The sequence below is a fragment of the Phocoena phocoena genome, chromosome 15, assembly GCF_963924675.1.
Source record: "Phocoena phocoena chromosome 15, mPhoPho1.1, whole genome shotgun sequence".
Lineage (NCBI taxonomy): Eukaryota > Metazoa > Chordata > Mammalia > Artiodactyla > Phocoenidae > Phocoena > Phocoena phocoena.
In genome coordinates this window covers 75,037,644-75,052,653 of record NC_089233.1, presented here as the reverse complement: position 1 = coordinate 75,052,653, position 15,010 = coordinate 75,037,644, and positions in this window count along the sequence as shown.

Below are 15,010 nucleotides of genomic sequence, written 5' to 3'. Positions count from 1 at the left end.
TCCAAGGAGGCAGGGACCTGCCTGTCCTCAGCCCCGTGTACCCAGCACCTCCAGCTGCCCCTGGCACGGGGCTCTGCCCAGCAAGTGACTGGGGACGACTCAGTGGGTGAGCCTGGCCTCCGAAGTCCTGAGCTCACATCCTGGCCTGGCGGTTTACTGACCACTTGACTATGGGACAGGGACGCCTCCTCTCTGGGTCAAGGTTTCCTCCTCTGTGAGATGGGGCTGGTGCCAGAATACTCACCTCTCACAACAGTCGCAAGGCTCAGAGACCTACATCAAAGTGCTTTGCCACTCAGAGAGCTACAGAAATGGAATGGACTGCATCACAGTTATTGCTCATACCGGATGGGGTCAGGGCTTAGGAAAGCCCAGGGCAGCCGCCCCTGGGAGTGCTGTGTGCCCTGACCGTTGTTCAATTCTGAGTACTCTCTCCCTAGCTACGTGGATGAGTGCTTACTGACTCTGGGCCAGGTTCTGTTCTGAATGTTTTACATAAATTAATTCACTTAATGCTCATAGCCATAACCACCTGTGGTTACCATCTCCATTCTACAGATAAGGAAACTGAGGCACAGAGAGGCTAGGTTACCTTCCTGTGGTCACACAGCAGCCAGTGGTGGAAACCTGGCTTCTGTGTAAGTATGGCCCCAGCTGGAAGCAGACAAGGAAGGGGCTTGACCCTCTACAGGATATTTGTTTTAATTTCCCTTAAGCTGGGCCAGGCTTAGGTGGTCCTGTGGTGAGATCATCTATCTTGCCAAAGGCTTCTGAGCAGGATGGCTTCTGCTTCTCGATGTCCCTGCTCCCTCCTTTTATAGGGACAAAACCTCAGATGCTTACCTGGACACAGGGCTGCCCAGAACAGTCCCTCAGCTTGGGGTGGTGAGGGTCCAAGTTCTGGCCAATGGGATGAAAGAGAAACACCGGGTCTGACTTCCAGGCTGTGCCCCTCACAGTGAATCTTCCCCGTCTTTCTCTTCCCCTCCCCACTGGCTGGAAGGTGGACCTGGTGCTGAGCCATCTTGGCCATGGGCCTGAGAGCACCAGCCCAGGAAGATGTGACAACAAGATGGGCAGAGCCTGGTCCCCAACCCTGGGAGCTGCCAGCTTTCAGGTACCAAGGTGGAAAGGGGTGACATGGAGGGCTGGGCAGGATTCTGTTCAGGACTTTAAATCTGGTCTCTGTACCTGGTTCACCGTCTGGACTGAGCCTCTTCCTCCCTCCTCCCTGGCATCCTCCCCTGCCGGCCCCGCCCCAGGGTTAAGGCCCTGCCTCCTGCCCCCCTCCCCGCCATTTGTCCTCTGAACCACCACGGTCTCTGCTCCAGGGGACTGTCCAGCCTGTGTGCAGCCTGTGGCCCGAGAGCCCTAGAAGAAGCCTGGGTGTTCCTTCCCTGCTCCTTCCCTGGCCATGCCCGTGGCCCCCAACCTGGGACAGGAACCCAAAAGGGACCTTCGTTCCAATCTGCAGGAGCCCGCACCGCACCCTCCAGGGGTCTGGGGTGGAGAGACTCCTGAGGGTCCAGGCAGCGCCCCCCCACCCCGGCCTGAGCACAGTGCCCACGCCCCCAAGGGCGGCTCTCAGGCCTCCCCGGGGCAGGTTTGTAAGGTTCGCTGCCCACTTCGATGAGGACATGATTCGTGGGGGACACGACAGGCAGACCTGCTGCAAACCACCCAGCGGCCGCGCGTGGGAGGCCGGGCTGCACGGTGGGGGAAGGGGTGACCCCGAGGGCAGACGCGGCTCCGCGCAGAGGAGGGTGGGCTCCGCGAAGGCAGCGGGCTCGGCTCCTGTTTGCGCCCCGCTCTCCTGGCCAACCGACCGGGGTCCATCGGCTAATGACCGCCCGGGGCACGGGGCCCCCGAGGCAGCGGGTGGCTGCCCTCGAGTTCTGCATACGGGATGGAGGGTTGCCTGTCCTTGTCAGGGCCGACGGGCTCGGGGGTCGGCGCCAGCCCGGGGGTCACAGTTCTCGGAGCCCAGATGATGCCCGGAAGCTGCGGGCAGTGCAGCTCCAGGATTTCTCTAGGGCTGGGGCTGGGGGCGGGCAGTCCCACTGGAGGGGGGGCCCGGGGGTCCTGTAGAGGCTGCCCCCATAGCAAGCCCCCTGTTTGACAAGGATTCCAGGCTCATCTGGGTGGCCGAGAAGGGGAGTAGAGATCATGACTGTGCCTAAAACGCCCTCCCACACCTTGGTCCCTCCCTGGTGTAGGGAGTGGCCAGGGGGGAGGACTTGAAAGTCCCTGTAACCTGGGTGTCTGGGGTCCATTCACCATGAGGTGGCCTCCAAGATGGCAAAGCCCCCAAAGAAAGATCCACTCCCACCCATTTTGCCCACCACACAGGGCTCAGTGCAAGGCACACAGCAGTCACTCGATACATGCTTGTGCAGGACAGGACAGTGTTTCCCTGCGGCCCCGTTTATCCCATCAGACACCACGATGTTCACGTTGGTCCTGGTGAGGGGGGTGACGGTGGGGCAGTGGGGATTAGACTCAGCAGAGCCGGGAATTACCCACTTCCTGTGCTTCCAGACCCCTCTCCGCGTTTACAAAGAACACGTACCACTTTTAGTTTTGTTCAATTATAAAACTAACATGCAAATAAATGACTGTAAAAAACCGCCCAGCAGAGCACGGTGTAAAGGAAAAGTGAAATTCTTCCTTTCCCAAAGGCTGTTTATTTCCTCATAACTTCTGCTGTTTCGGGGCTGCCTGGCGGTCATTACCACTGTCTAGATGACACGTACGCCGATTTCTAGGGCCGCCATCGCGAGGTAATATACATCGGCTCCTGCCGTGAAAAGTGGAGACTGCCATTCCTTTGTGGCAGCTCACCTTTCTTTCAGCATCCTGAGATGCATTCAGTGCACTTTTATTCTAAATGCTTCTGTTGACCAACTTTACAACCTCGATAAACGGAACCCCCTCTTTCCCCTTCCATTAAGCTTAGACGTGAGGACCATCTGCCCATAGCTCTCGGTGAAGAAACTGGCATCTCCACGCTGTTCTTGGCCTTTCCTCAAATCCTCCCTCCGTGCCCCGCCCCCACCACTGTCGGCTACATGTTACTGTTAAGTCCCCCAGGTTTATAAAATGCGCACAACACAGGGTGTCTCTGTGCTCTGAACATGGGCTCCACGAAAGGAAAACCAGAAAGTGCATCGATGGGGCCGGGATCGTCTCGGCGTGGGGCCCCCGCTCACCTCCCTCCCTCCACTGTGAGCCTGGAGAGGTTGGGGCCGTGTTCTCGCTCACTTCCCCATCTCCAGGGCCATTGTAGCCCAGCAGCAGCTCAATAAATACCTGTGGGAGGAGTGGGAGGACAGAGGAGGGGTTTAGAGAAGTGAGGGAGGTCATGTCAGGGGTGCCATGTAAAGGCGCCCATGTTTGACCACTCTGACCTTCAAAGTCCATCTGCTGTAAGTAAAGCCTGGAGCACAGAACTTGGCCCTCGGAGGCCCCAGACACATGAACACCCCTGCTTCTCACTCTCACCTGGGCTGTGAAGTGACCGGGGTCTCAGATTGGCTTGGACATAAACACGCTGCATCCTGAGAGCTGTTAGGATCCGACCATCTTTCTCCCAACAGGTGGCAAGAACCCCCCGTGAGCTGTGAGCAGAAGCACTTTGGTGGAAACATCCTCATGGCTGCACCCTCCTTGTGTCGTCTGTGGTCAGGACGACGGCGCCAGTCCTACGGAGCGAGGGCAGGGGGGCAGGAGATGGAGAACAGGAGGGGGAGGGCTGTTTCCATCAGCAGGCGGGTCTGTGAGCCCAGCTTGTCTGATCTGCGTCAGTCCCAGGGCTTTCGCTGGAATACTGGGAAAGAGGCCTTTCTTTTTACTGTCCTTGCTGGACCAGTGGGATGGGACTCTGTTGCGCTGTCATGAGAAACATGTGACCAAGAATGGAGCCGACCCAGGAGGAAGGGGCCTGAAGAATGGGAGAGCCACTTCCCGATGACGTCATTTTGCCCCAGGATCCGGCCGCGCCTGCTGCCAGGTAGCACTGGACCGCGCCGTGCCTGCAGTGAGCGGATTTTTATTTCAGCTCATGTCAGTTTGCACGGTGTTCTGTCCCTTGTGATCCAGAGTCTTGGCTGACACACCTCAGCCCCCCTTTTAGTCTCAGAGACTTCTAGAGCTTTTGGGGTCTTTTGTGGGGAAGCCCAGACTGGCAGAAGGAGGTTGCTATGTGTCCTGTGTTCTCGGGAAACCTCTGACCTGAGTCCAGACTGAGATGGCCTCGGAGGCTCTCATCAGCTTGGGGCCTGGGCACCTGAACCGGCCCTGAACCAAAGGCGAATGAGGGGCCCGCCTGGCAGGAGGCTGGCGACCCCCAGGCTGAGGATGGGGGATGAGAGCTGGGAGTCTGGAGGGGCCAGGCAGGCAGACAGAAGGACAAGATCTAGAGAACACGGCCAGGAATGACCCCGAGGATGGAGTCCTGTGCCATCCTCCACGGTAGCCACTGGCCACTTGTAGCTATTTAAGTTCATATGAATAAAACGAAATAAATTTAAAAATTCAACTCCTAAATCACACGGGCCACATTTCAAGCGCCCTTAGCCATATGTGATTAATGGTTACCATATTGGACAGCACGGATATGCAGCATTTTCATCATAGAAAGTTCTCATGGACAGCACTGGCCAGACAGAGTAGGTTTTGAGTCAGCAAGTTATCAGGTTGGAAGGAGGCACCAGGCAAGAAGGAAATGAGAAATACACACCAGAGCTTTGACCAAAGGTCCGCTCTCACTCACTCCTGTGTTCACTCCTTCTGTCAGTCGTCTGAGTCATCCCACATTCGCTGAGCTCCTTCTGGGTACCGACCGCTGCCGTGGGCTCCAGGGAAACAAGAGAGAAGGAGGCAGAGGCAGCCCGACCCCAGGGAGCTCGTGTTCTAGTCTGGGAGGCGGACAATAGAGAAGGAGGTAAATACATCAATACCCAAGACAATTGCAGAAAATAACAAATGCCACAGCAAAGAGAGCAGGTAATGTAACAGTCGCGGGGTCTGCAGGGGGAGCGCCAGGCCTTAGTTCAGGGAACATGTCATCTTTGGGCGACCATAAATTATAGGGCCTGGAATAAGGTGAGGCCGCTCAAAGGGGAGGAGTGTGATGCTCTAGGGACCCCTTGCTCCCAGGCTGGGAGAGGCCTGGTGCCCGTGAAGCACCAAGTTCTAGAATTAGAACGTGGACCCCGCCCCAAGGCCTGAAGTGGACAGGGGCCCCCAGAAAGCAGAGAAGCAGCGACTGCAGAAGCGGCCACGGGCCGTCAGCGGAGGTTATTCCGTGGACAGAAACAGAGGGGCTGTTAGGAGTAAGCCCACCCAGCCTCGGCCGGGACCTGACACTCGCGGTTTGTGAGGGTCGATCCTTGAGGCAAGTCCCAGAGGCGTTTGCATCTCTCCTGTTGGCGCCTCTGCAGAGACCATGTCTGGGCTCTCGGCTCATTTTGCCCCTTCAGGGAGGCAGCGGCTTCCATTTAACAAAGAGACAACCAAGACCCCTGCTCCTTGGAGCTCTGCAGACAGAGCTGCCATCATCCCCGCCTTTTTAATCCCCAGAAATAGAGCCTTTGGTGGTGGCGCAGGGGGAGCTGAGACACCCAGGAAAGGGACGGGGCAGAGCCCTGGATGCTGGGATGCAGGGAAGGGCCCCACGGAGCAGCTGCGACCACAGCCTCTGGCCTCCCAGCACAGGGGTCCGAGGTAGGCTTGCTTGCTTACAAACCTCAAAAGTCAAGGTGCCTCCAATTCCCTCTTCTAGTAAGAACACTCCATTTGTGCACACAGAGGGCACGATGATATTATTCAGGTTCTAAAACAGAACCAAGTGTGTTCTCCTGGCAAGAAGTGGGCAGAGCCAACCCCAGTTACGGTTCCCTGACAGTTCCCTGAATTCAGCCAGAGAAGCTGACTCCACGTGGCAGAGGGCAAGCCTCGCAGAGGAAAAGACTGAGCAGCTGTAAATGTCCTCCTGGTTTCTGGGCAGACTGGAGGTTTCCCAAGCGGCCAGGGAAGTCCCTGCCCCGCACGGAATCTTTTCCTGCAGGATTCTCTCGGTGACAAGCGACAGAGACCTGACTCGGTGGCTCAGGCCGAGGGCATCAACAGGCTGGTGCTTGGTCTTCAGGCAGAGCCGGGTCTGCGTGTCACACGCCGCCCCCTGGACTCGGCTGAGTGGCCCCGACCCCCACCACGGCGCCGGCTCCAGCCAGGCTCCGCTGAAGGTGCCCCGTGCGGCTCCAACACAGTTCCTGCCCCGCACTCGCTCAGGTTCATGTCCAGGGACAAGAGCAGACGCCACGAGAGCCCCAAGTCACTGACTGGCCAGCTTAGGTCCCATCACTGAGTCTCCCCCTGGCCAGGCCTGGGGTCCTGCATCAGCCCAGCCCAAACACGCAGACTGAGGTGAGAAGGCGAATTCTCAAATGATGATCACGTTCTGGTCATTCAAGAAGGGGAAGTGGACGCTGGAGGATGCACGGGGGACGCTCTCTCCACGAAGCGAACGTGCAGGTATCACACTTCCAGAGCGTCTGGAAGGATTCAGATGGCAGGCGCAGAAGTCTCCCTAATTCTGGGTTTATTTTTGAAAGCTTCGGCTGACCTGGGAATTTATGCCCGTGAAGGGGGTTGCTGGGTGTCCCGTGATGCTGCATTCTGTCTCCATCCTAGGACAAATGAGTTTGGGGACCCCCACTGCTGTGAACCCAGTTCACAGGTGAGTGGACCTCAGGGCCGCCGTTCTCAAGGGCCAGCTGTGACCGCTTCCAGCCAGGACTGCGCTCGGCTCGAACCCACCAGTTCCAGTGGCTTAACCCAGGGTGACTGGCCTGTTTCCGGGTCAGTGAGGCCAGGGGCCGGCGGTCCAGGCCTGGTGCAGGGCTGCACGATACGCCAAGCGCGTCTCCTTCCGCCGTTCTGCCTCCGCCCTCGGCTTGCGCCTTTCCTGCAGGGTCCCTGTGGCTGCGGGTGCCGCTGCTCCTCGGCGTCGTGTCTGCCCCCCGCCAGGAGGGAAGCAGGAGCGGCGAGAGGAGGAAGGGGCTGAATCGGGGCAGCCGCGCTTTCCCAGGATCCCCAGCGGCCGCCTGCCTCCACCTCGGGGCGAGAACGGGGTCACACGGGCACAGCGGCTGGGGGGCTGGCCATGGCTGGAGCGCGTGGCCATCGGGGTCCTGTTAGTGAGAAAGAAGGGCCCTGGGTGGACACCTGGCGGTGTCGGCACAGTCCAGTTAACTGGCGAAAAAGGCTTGCGCTTGTGTGCAGCTGTTTTCAATCAAAGGTACATCACGTGCATCTTCGCAAGCACACATTCCTGCTCCAGAGAAATGAAGGCGCCCGAACCACGTGATTCTGCCTGCAGACGTTCCACCTGGACTCTGAGTCACCCAGTTCACCATCATGCGGTTCAAATTCAACAGAAATTTCCCAAATCTCCGCCCTCCGTGGGGTGCGTTTCTCTGCCCGGCGCAGGTCACCCCAACTCCCGGTCACCCCGGCCGGCGGAGCCTCGCTGTTCCCCCTCTGCAGACAGGCCGCCGAGGCATGAACAACGCCCCCCCGGCCAGAGCCTGGGATTGTCCTCCAGCAGCTCCGGCCTGGATGCCGTCCCGGAGATAAATCACGTCTCTTTAAAAAGCTGCAGCGGCCCATTATTTCTGCTTGCAAATACCCCTGGATCTTCACTTGAGAGCTGGGTGACAGGCCCCGGCTGTCGTGCTCAGGTCTGCATAAAATCGCCGTCGGGCTTCCCTGGCACAGTGGTGAGAGTTCGCCTGCCGATGCAGGGGACGCGGGTTCCTGCCCCGGTCCGGGAAGATCCCACATGCCGCGGAGCGGCTGGGCCCGTGAGCCATGGCTGCCGAGCCTGCGCATCTGGAGCCTGTGCTCCGCAACGGGAGAGGCCACAACACTGAGAGGCCCGCGTACCGCAAAAAAAAAAAAAAAAAAAAAATCGCCGTCAGCCAGTGGACTTCTGTGATGAGCAAGCTGCTAGCTTCAGATGGAGGGTAAATAAAATCCCTCCCCTGCGGGCGGGGCTTGGTCGAAGGTTCCAGAGTCCTGTCTGCGGAAGGAGCGGGAACGTGTACAGTCACGGCTCAGGCCCGGGGGAAATGCCCTGTTCTCACGAGTTCACGTGGGGAGGAGTCGAAATGACAGAACGGAGGTCCCTGTTGTGCGTTTTGCAGTGTCGTGCAATTCTTCCCCAAGTAAACAGCAATCACATAATAAACTGAGTACGATCAAACAATTATTATGGATATTTCAACCAGAATATGATGAACCTCCCCGTACCCATCACCCAGACTCCACAATTACCGGGACCCGCCCCACCCCCTCCAGCTCTCCCCTCTTTCCCGAAATGTATTGAAAGCAAATCCCGGACGTCATGTGGATGTTTTCTAAGGCGGCTGCAACTTCCTCATCACCTCTGAAGTGCAAGTCCCTCCAGTTGTCTCACAGACGCCGTTTTCTCATTGCTTTTCCAGAATCAGGATTTAAACAAGGGCTGCCCGGCATGTGGTGAAGTCTGTAAAGTCTCTCGGTTGACGTGACCCCCTTCCTTCAGTTGACTTTTCATGCCCCTCCCTTGCTGATTCCAGGATCAGTGGTCCCGTGGGTTCCCCCCTTTCTGGATTTGTCTGTCTGCTGCCTCACGTGTCACATCCGAATTCCCTCCACCCGGAAGGAGAAGCGGCTGCCACTGGGCGGCCTTTGTGGGGGGGTCAGGTTTCAACTAAACCCAGCCTGGGGTGTGGGAGCAACGGAGCCAGCTTCAAGCAATTGCTTGAGAAAGTGAATGCGTGTGATTTAAGAACATTTCATGGATTATTGTTGAACTAGCAAAGCAGGTGTTTGCTCCCAAGCATTACCACCTCGTTTGACATCAGCTCCGTTCCGGGTTCAGTCGCATGAATTAGCTGCCTGCCTTTCCCAGGTGAGACGTGGATTAGGACTCCTTGTCTAGCTTGGCCTCTGTTCCCCTCTCTAACCCACAGTTTATTTCCTGTAGAGCAGTTTCACCCTCTTTATCAATCTTGTTTTTTATTAACGTATTTATTGTGTCTCACTTATTTGAAGGTTCTCTCTCTGAGGCCAAGGACCAGGTCAGGGCTATCTTGCAGGACCTAGAACAGTGCCTGGCATGATATTTGCTCAGAAAATAATTAACTGGGACTTCCCTGGTGGTCCAGTGGTTAAGGCTCTATGCTTCCACTGCAGGGGGCATGGGTTCAATTCCTGGTTGGGGAACTAAGATCCCACATGCCACTTGGCATGGCCAAAAAAAAAAAAGAAAGAAAATAATGAACAAATGAATGAAACAGAGGCTGGTCTTAGATGAAGCCTCATGTACTGAGCCCTCAAAGGGCATCTGGGTCCTTGGCTGTTTGTATTTCCCTTGTGGTTAAATCCCAAATGGCCCTGGAAGAATCCTTATTTTCTTTCTATCCCTTTCTCACCACTGCCTACCTGAGGAGATGTTCTCAGGACTAATGAAACCACCGAGGGCTGAGGAGCAAAGCCTTTCCCCGTCAGCGGGGAGCTGAGGCCCGTGTGTCTGTTTCCTGCCTCACCTGTGTATCAGACCAAGGAGAGGCAGCTTTACCTTCTGATTGAACCAGTTTCCTACGGCAGCTGTAACCACCTCAGTGCCTGAGAGAAAAGAAAGCATTTCCTTTTTCCAACCTCAGCAAAGCTGCAGCCTCTCGCCTGGCTCCTGGCTTCTTTGCCCCCAAGTGCTGCACAGTGACCACGCCCCACAGAATCCAATTTGGGGTCTGCCTCTCACGGTCCCCAAGAGAGTAAACGTCAGTCCACGTGTCCCTTAGGAGAAATTAGGAGAGAGGCGATCACCAAAACAAACAGATAACAACAACGGAAACAAGTTCTGGGCTGACACCCTCCTATCTCCTCGGGGATTGAGGGTCCTCAGATGTGTGTCAAGAACTGTGACCCATCACTGGGGAGAGAAGGATTTGGAACCAGCTCTTCCCTCTGCCTGCAACACCCTGTCCCCACAAACCCCAGGCAGCCCCCTCCCCTCCTTCCAGCTTCAGCTCAGATGTCACCTCATCAGCCAGGCCTTCCCTGGCCTCGTGGCTCACCTGGAACCCACCCCTGCGCCCCTCTCCCGTTATTCTGCTTCATCGTCTCCATGGCCTCTACCTGCATCGGGTGTGGCGCCTGTTCCCCCTGTGATCTGTCACTGTCCCTCGTCCTGCCACAGTGTCAGCTCCACGGGACCAGGGCCACCTGCTCTGCTCAGGCCTGAGTCCCCAGTGCTCAGAGTAGGCACCAGGTGCATACGTGCTGCGTGTTTGGGTGAATGAATGAGTGAGATCGTGTGCTCACAGCAGGGCCATACTGCTCCTGGGGGGCAAACTCGGTTCTTGGGCATGATAGGATCTTACTCTCTTATATAAACACACAGATGTACCTACAGTACATAAACCATTGTCTGGTAGTTCTGGAGTATTAAAATTTCATGAGGGGCAATTATGAGAAAAATGTCTGAAATGGCTCCTTAGGGGGTGATAATGAAGTAGAGTTTGAGGAACACTGAATTAAAGGAAAATCAGTTAAAACTGCAGCCTTTTCCTCCCACATTTTGCCAAGGCCCTGGTGGGAACTCAAGATAAGTGAAAGTATGTAAAACAGTCCCGGGCATTTTCCTGGTGGGGAAAAGAATAGAAGGGCCTCGTCGCTTTGGGGAAACATTTTTTTTTCCTGCCAAGGGACAGTCTTACAAAGGATGATATTTACATTTTCCTGAAGCGTCCAATTTTCTCATTTATCATCTGTCAGCGCCCTGGCCCCTCCACAGCACGGGGAACGCTTGCACACATCTATTGATCCCTCTACCAAACAACGTGTGGGTCACCGGGAGAAACTCATTACTGTTGCTGAGGCTGCCAATTTCATCATGAAAGCCACACTGCCTGTCCTCGCAGGTGGGATCCGGGGGCGTCTCCTAGCACCCTGAGCTCTGCGGCCCCCGAGCTCGGGCTCCTGTGAGACAAGGGGACCGTTCCTGAGAACGTGAGCAGAGCGGCTTGCATGAGGGTGGACGTGGACCAGGGCTTCGGGAGTGAGGCCGGGGCTTCTGGAACTCCTGACCCCGCTTGCTGGACTCACCCAATGGGGACCTTTACGGAGGGGCTTTAGCCAGCCAGAGGGAAGGCAGAGCGGGCTGGTGCCTCTGCCCCTAGGAGAGGTCTCGGCGCCAGGGAGGGCTTCCCCAGGGTCCCTGAGAACCCTCTTCCCTTTCCTCACCATCAGCTCACCCCAAGCCGCTGACAAACACCAGCCTCTTTAGAGAAATTCGGTTCGACCCTCAGGGCACTGGTTCCCGGGTTCCAGCTGCCCCTGTGGCACTGTCCCCACTTCACAGGTGAAGGACATGAGTGAGGGAACCACCTGAGGTCACGTGGAGCCGGATGTGACGCACCTTGGAAACCAAAGGCCAGTGTGCATCTGAGTCAGGTGCCAGGGAACAATAAGCTTTTGTGCGGATGCAACTGCGGGAGGGGCCAGGGCGGGGGTGGGGTGGGACAGGGCCTCCCTGCAGGGTCTGCAGCACAGGCCTTAGTGAGCAGGTTCAGAAAGGGACACCGGAATGTTGGGCCACAGCACAGCAAAGTGGGTGCTGCAATAAGCACCTACCTAATGCGGCAGGTGATCAGAGACGCTGCTCTAAGCCAGCCCAGCATCTGGTGGCTCCTGCTGTGCCCCCCACAGTGTCAGGAGCTGGGACAGCGCCTGCGGGGGCCTCAGTGCTTCCTGGGCTGATGTAGGTTGACTCGTGCTGTCCTGAGAGGACGTCTGTGCTCTGACCCCTCACCCGGCTGCTCTGCTTCTCCCAGGTCCCTCACATCACCTTTCCCAAGTGGATGTGGATTCCAGGGACAGGCCACCTACGGAGCCACCAAACAGAAGTCAGTTCCTGTCGGGCACCGTGCTTCCCAAGCTTGGGTCACTCAAGGGCACCTTCACAGTCATTGCTCATTGCGGCATCCACGCTGTTATCTTATTTAATTTTCACCTTTAAGCCAGACCAACTCCTAGTTTTCTTAAATAAATACATTCTTATGGTGCGACCTACTTCAACCTCTTGACCAATTTTAATGGAATTACAGGTTTGATGAACAAGCTGGAATATTTTCTGCCCCTTCTGTGGGCTCCTAAGATCATCTCCTCTACCACCAGGGGCATGCACCCCGCAGGTTTTGAAAACCAGCCTTTTAGGAGAGCGTCCTTTCTGACACTGCTATGGGGGTGGGGATCAGCAGTCCTGTGAATCGTGGCTACAGGACCTCACTCAGCATGGGGAACAGAGGCTGCCCACGATTCCACCAGCACCGATGGAACCCACACACATTTCCTGACGCCTGCTCTATGCCTCGTGCGCATGGCGTCGACATTACCTGACATAGAGACAAGGCGAGTCATGCTCAGCATCCCGGGCTACTTCACAGCAAGACGCAGACCCACAGGGCTGAAGGAGAGGTCGATATAATTCGGTCCGACCTCTAGAGACTGCTCTCCTGGGGTCAAAAGCTGGGAAGGGACGGGTTTGAGGTTACACAGCTGTAAGTGATGGAACCAAAAGCCGCTTCAATCCTCGGACTCGTTTCAGAGACCCCATCACACCCTCACTGGTCCTGTTCCCCTGCCTGTGAGCCCCCTTTTTAAGTAAATGGATACATGATGACCAAATCAAACACTGTTGAATCTGTCTGTTCCCCGCCCATCTCTTTCCAGAGACATCTACAGTATTCCTTTAGCCGTTTCTGCAAGTTTCTTCCAGGTCTTGTAAGAGTGAGCTATTGGTGGAGCTTTCAAGCTGTGCTGGTCTCTTTCAAATGTCTGCACCCTTGATGAGGGGTCAGCGTCCCTCCTCCACCCGCACCCCACCTCCCACCACCCTCCACAGGCTAATCATGATTTTAATTACGTCATAACCAGCGTTTATGTCACGTGACCAGGTAGATGTTATTCACTGCAGAGCCCTTTTTTTTTAAGATTTTTTTGATGTGGACCATATTTTTTAAAAATTTTGAATTTTATTTTATTTTTTTATACAGCAGGTTCTTATTAGTTATCCATTTTATACATATTAGTGTGTACATGTCAATCCCAATCTCCCAGTTCATCCCACCACCAGCCCCCCCCCCACCCCCCGCCTCTTTACCCCCTTGGTGTCCATATGTTTGTTCTCTACATCTGTGTCTCTATTTCTGCCCTGAAAACCGGTTCATCTGTAGATCTGGACCATTTTTAAAGTCTTTATTGAATTTGTACAATATTGCTTCTGTTTTATGTTTTGGGTTGTTTTTTTTTTTGGCTGCGAGGCTTGTGGGATCTTAGCTCGCTGACCAGGGGTTGAAACTGCATCCCCTGCATTGGAAGGCGAAGTCTTAACCACTAGACTGCCAGGGAAGTCCCATGCAGAGCCCATTTTCTTTTTTATGCATCTTTTGCTCTCCTAGAGTTAATAATTTCCTTGTTCTTTTTACTTCCAAAATTGCTTACATATACTTTGTTCTCTCCAAATTCTCCAACATTTTTCATCCAGTCCAGTGTTTTCCAAGCTGTTTTGACTGCAGCCGATCATAAGAAATATATTTTACAACAAGGCCTGGTATATGCACACACACACAATATAGGAAGCTAAAATGTCACAAAACAATATTCACTTTCATGGTAAGTGATGCCCTTTGATAGTTTCTACTTAATTCTGTTATTGCATGTTTTAAAATGCTGGTCGAGGCTCATGGAATTGATGTCAGGCCCTGCTAAGGTGGCTCGATCTGCCCTTTGGGAAGCTCTGCACTAGCCCAGCTCAGCCCCGCTCTCCCCGGGCCGCCAGCTGCTCTCTGGCAGGGGTGACTCTCATGTGACCGAGCAGCTCTCATTTGGAGTCTTTTCTTTTTTCCTCTTCAGGGACGATCAACTTTTTCATAAACTCCATGTCTTGTTTTTCATTGATTTTCTGCTTTCTGTGACTCACTTCCAAATTATTTCTTTTTCACTGAGGAAAAGAAATTTGTAGTGACTCTCCAGCCTATTTGATTTGGTCACCTTTTCTCCAGTAACAGAAAAATAAAAGTGGGAAGGAGACAGTTACAATAGGAAGAAGCCAGAGAGCAAATAGGAGAATTGATTTATGCATGGTTTTGGTTCTGCACGAAGCCAAGGATACTGAAAAGCCAGGCCTCCAGCCATGTATCATTTCTGGCGACACCCAGATGATGGAATGAAATGTTCACTGTGGCTGTAAAATCAGTGTCTCACCCTCAGCAAGCTTGACTTTCTGGGCAGGATAAGTCTTTTTTTTTTTTTTTTTTTTTTTTGCGGTACGCGGGCCTTTCACTGCTGTGGCCTCTCCCGTTGCGGAGCACAGGCTCCGGACGCGCAGGCCCAGTGGCCATGGCTCACGGGCCCAGCTGCTCCACGGCATGTGAGATCTTCCCGGACCGGGGCACAAACCCGTGTGCCCTGCATTGGCAGGCAGACTCTCAATCACTGCGCCATCAGGGGAGACCAGGATAAGTCTTTGTGGTGGAGACCGTCCTGAGCGTCGTGGGATGTTTAGCAGCATCCCTGACCTCTACCCATGAGATCCCAGTAGCCTCCCTCCCTTAGTTCTGACAACCAAAAGTATTTCCAGAAACTGCCCGATACGCCCTGAGGGCAAAATCACCCCTGGCTGGAATCTCTGCTCTGAAGGTCTGGGCTCTGCCCGCGCCTGTGATTCCAGGCGGCATCATGGCCTATTGACGATGCGTCAGGCGGAGCCCGAGTTGGTCGATCGCATCCTCCAGAAGCCGCAGCTGTAATGAGCAGACGCCTGTCATTTACCGCCTTGGTTGTGTGGGGGACGCCACGGGGACTCGTGCAAACCGGCAGCTCAGGGCCTGTTCCAGGCCAGCTCTCCACTGACTCAGAGCTCCTGAGGACTGATCTCGGCCTCCTCTGAGTTATTATAAAG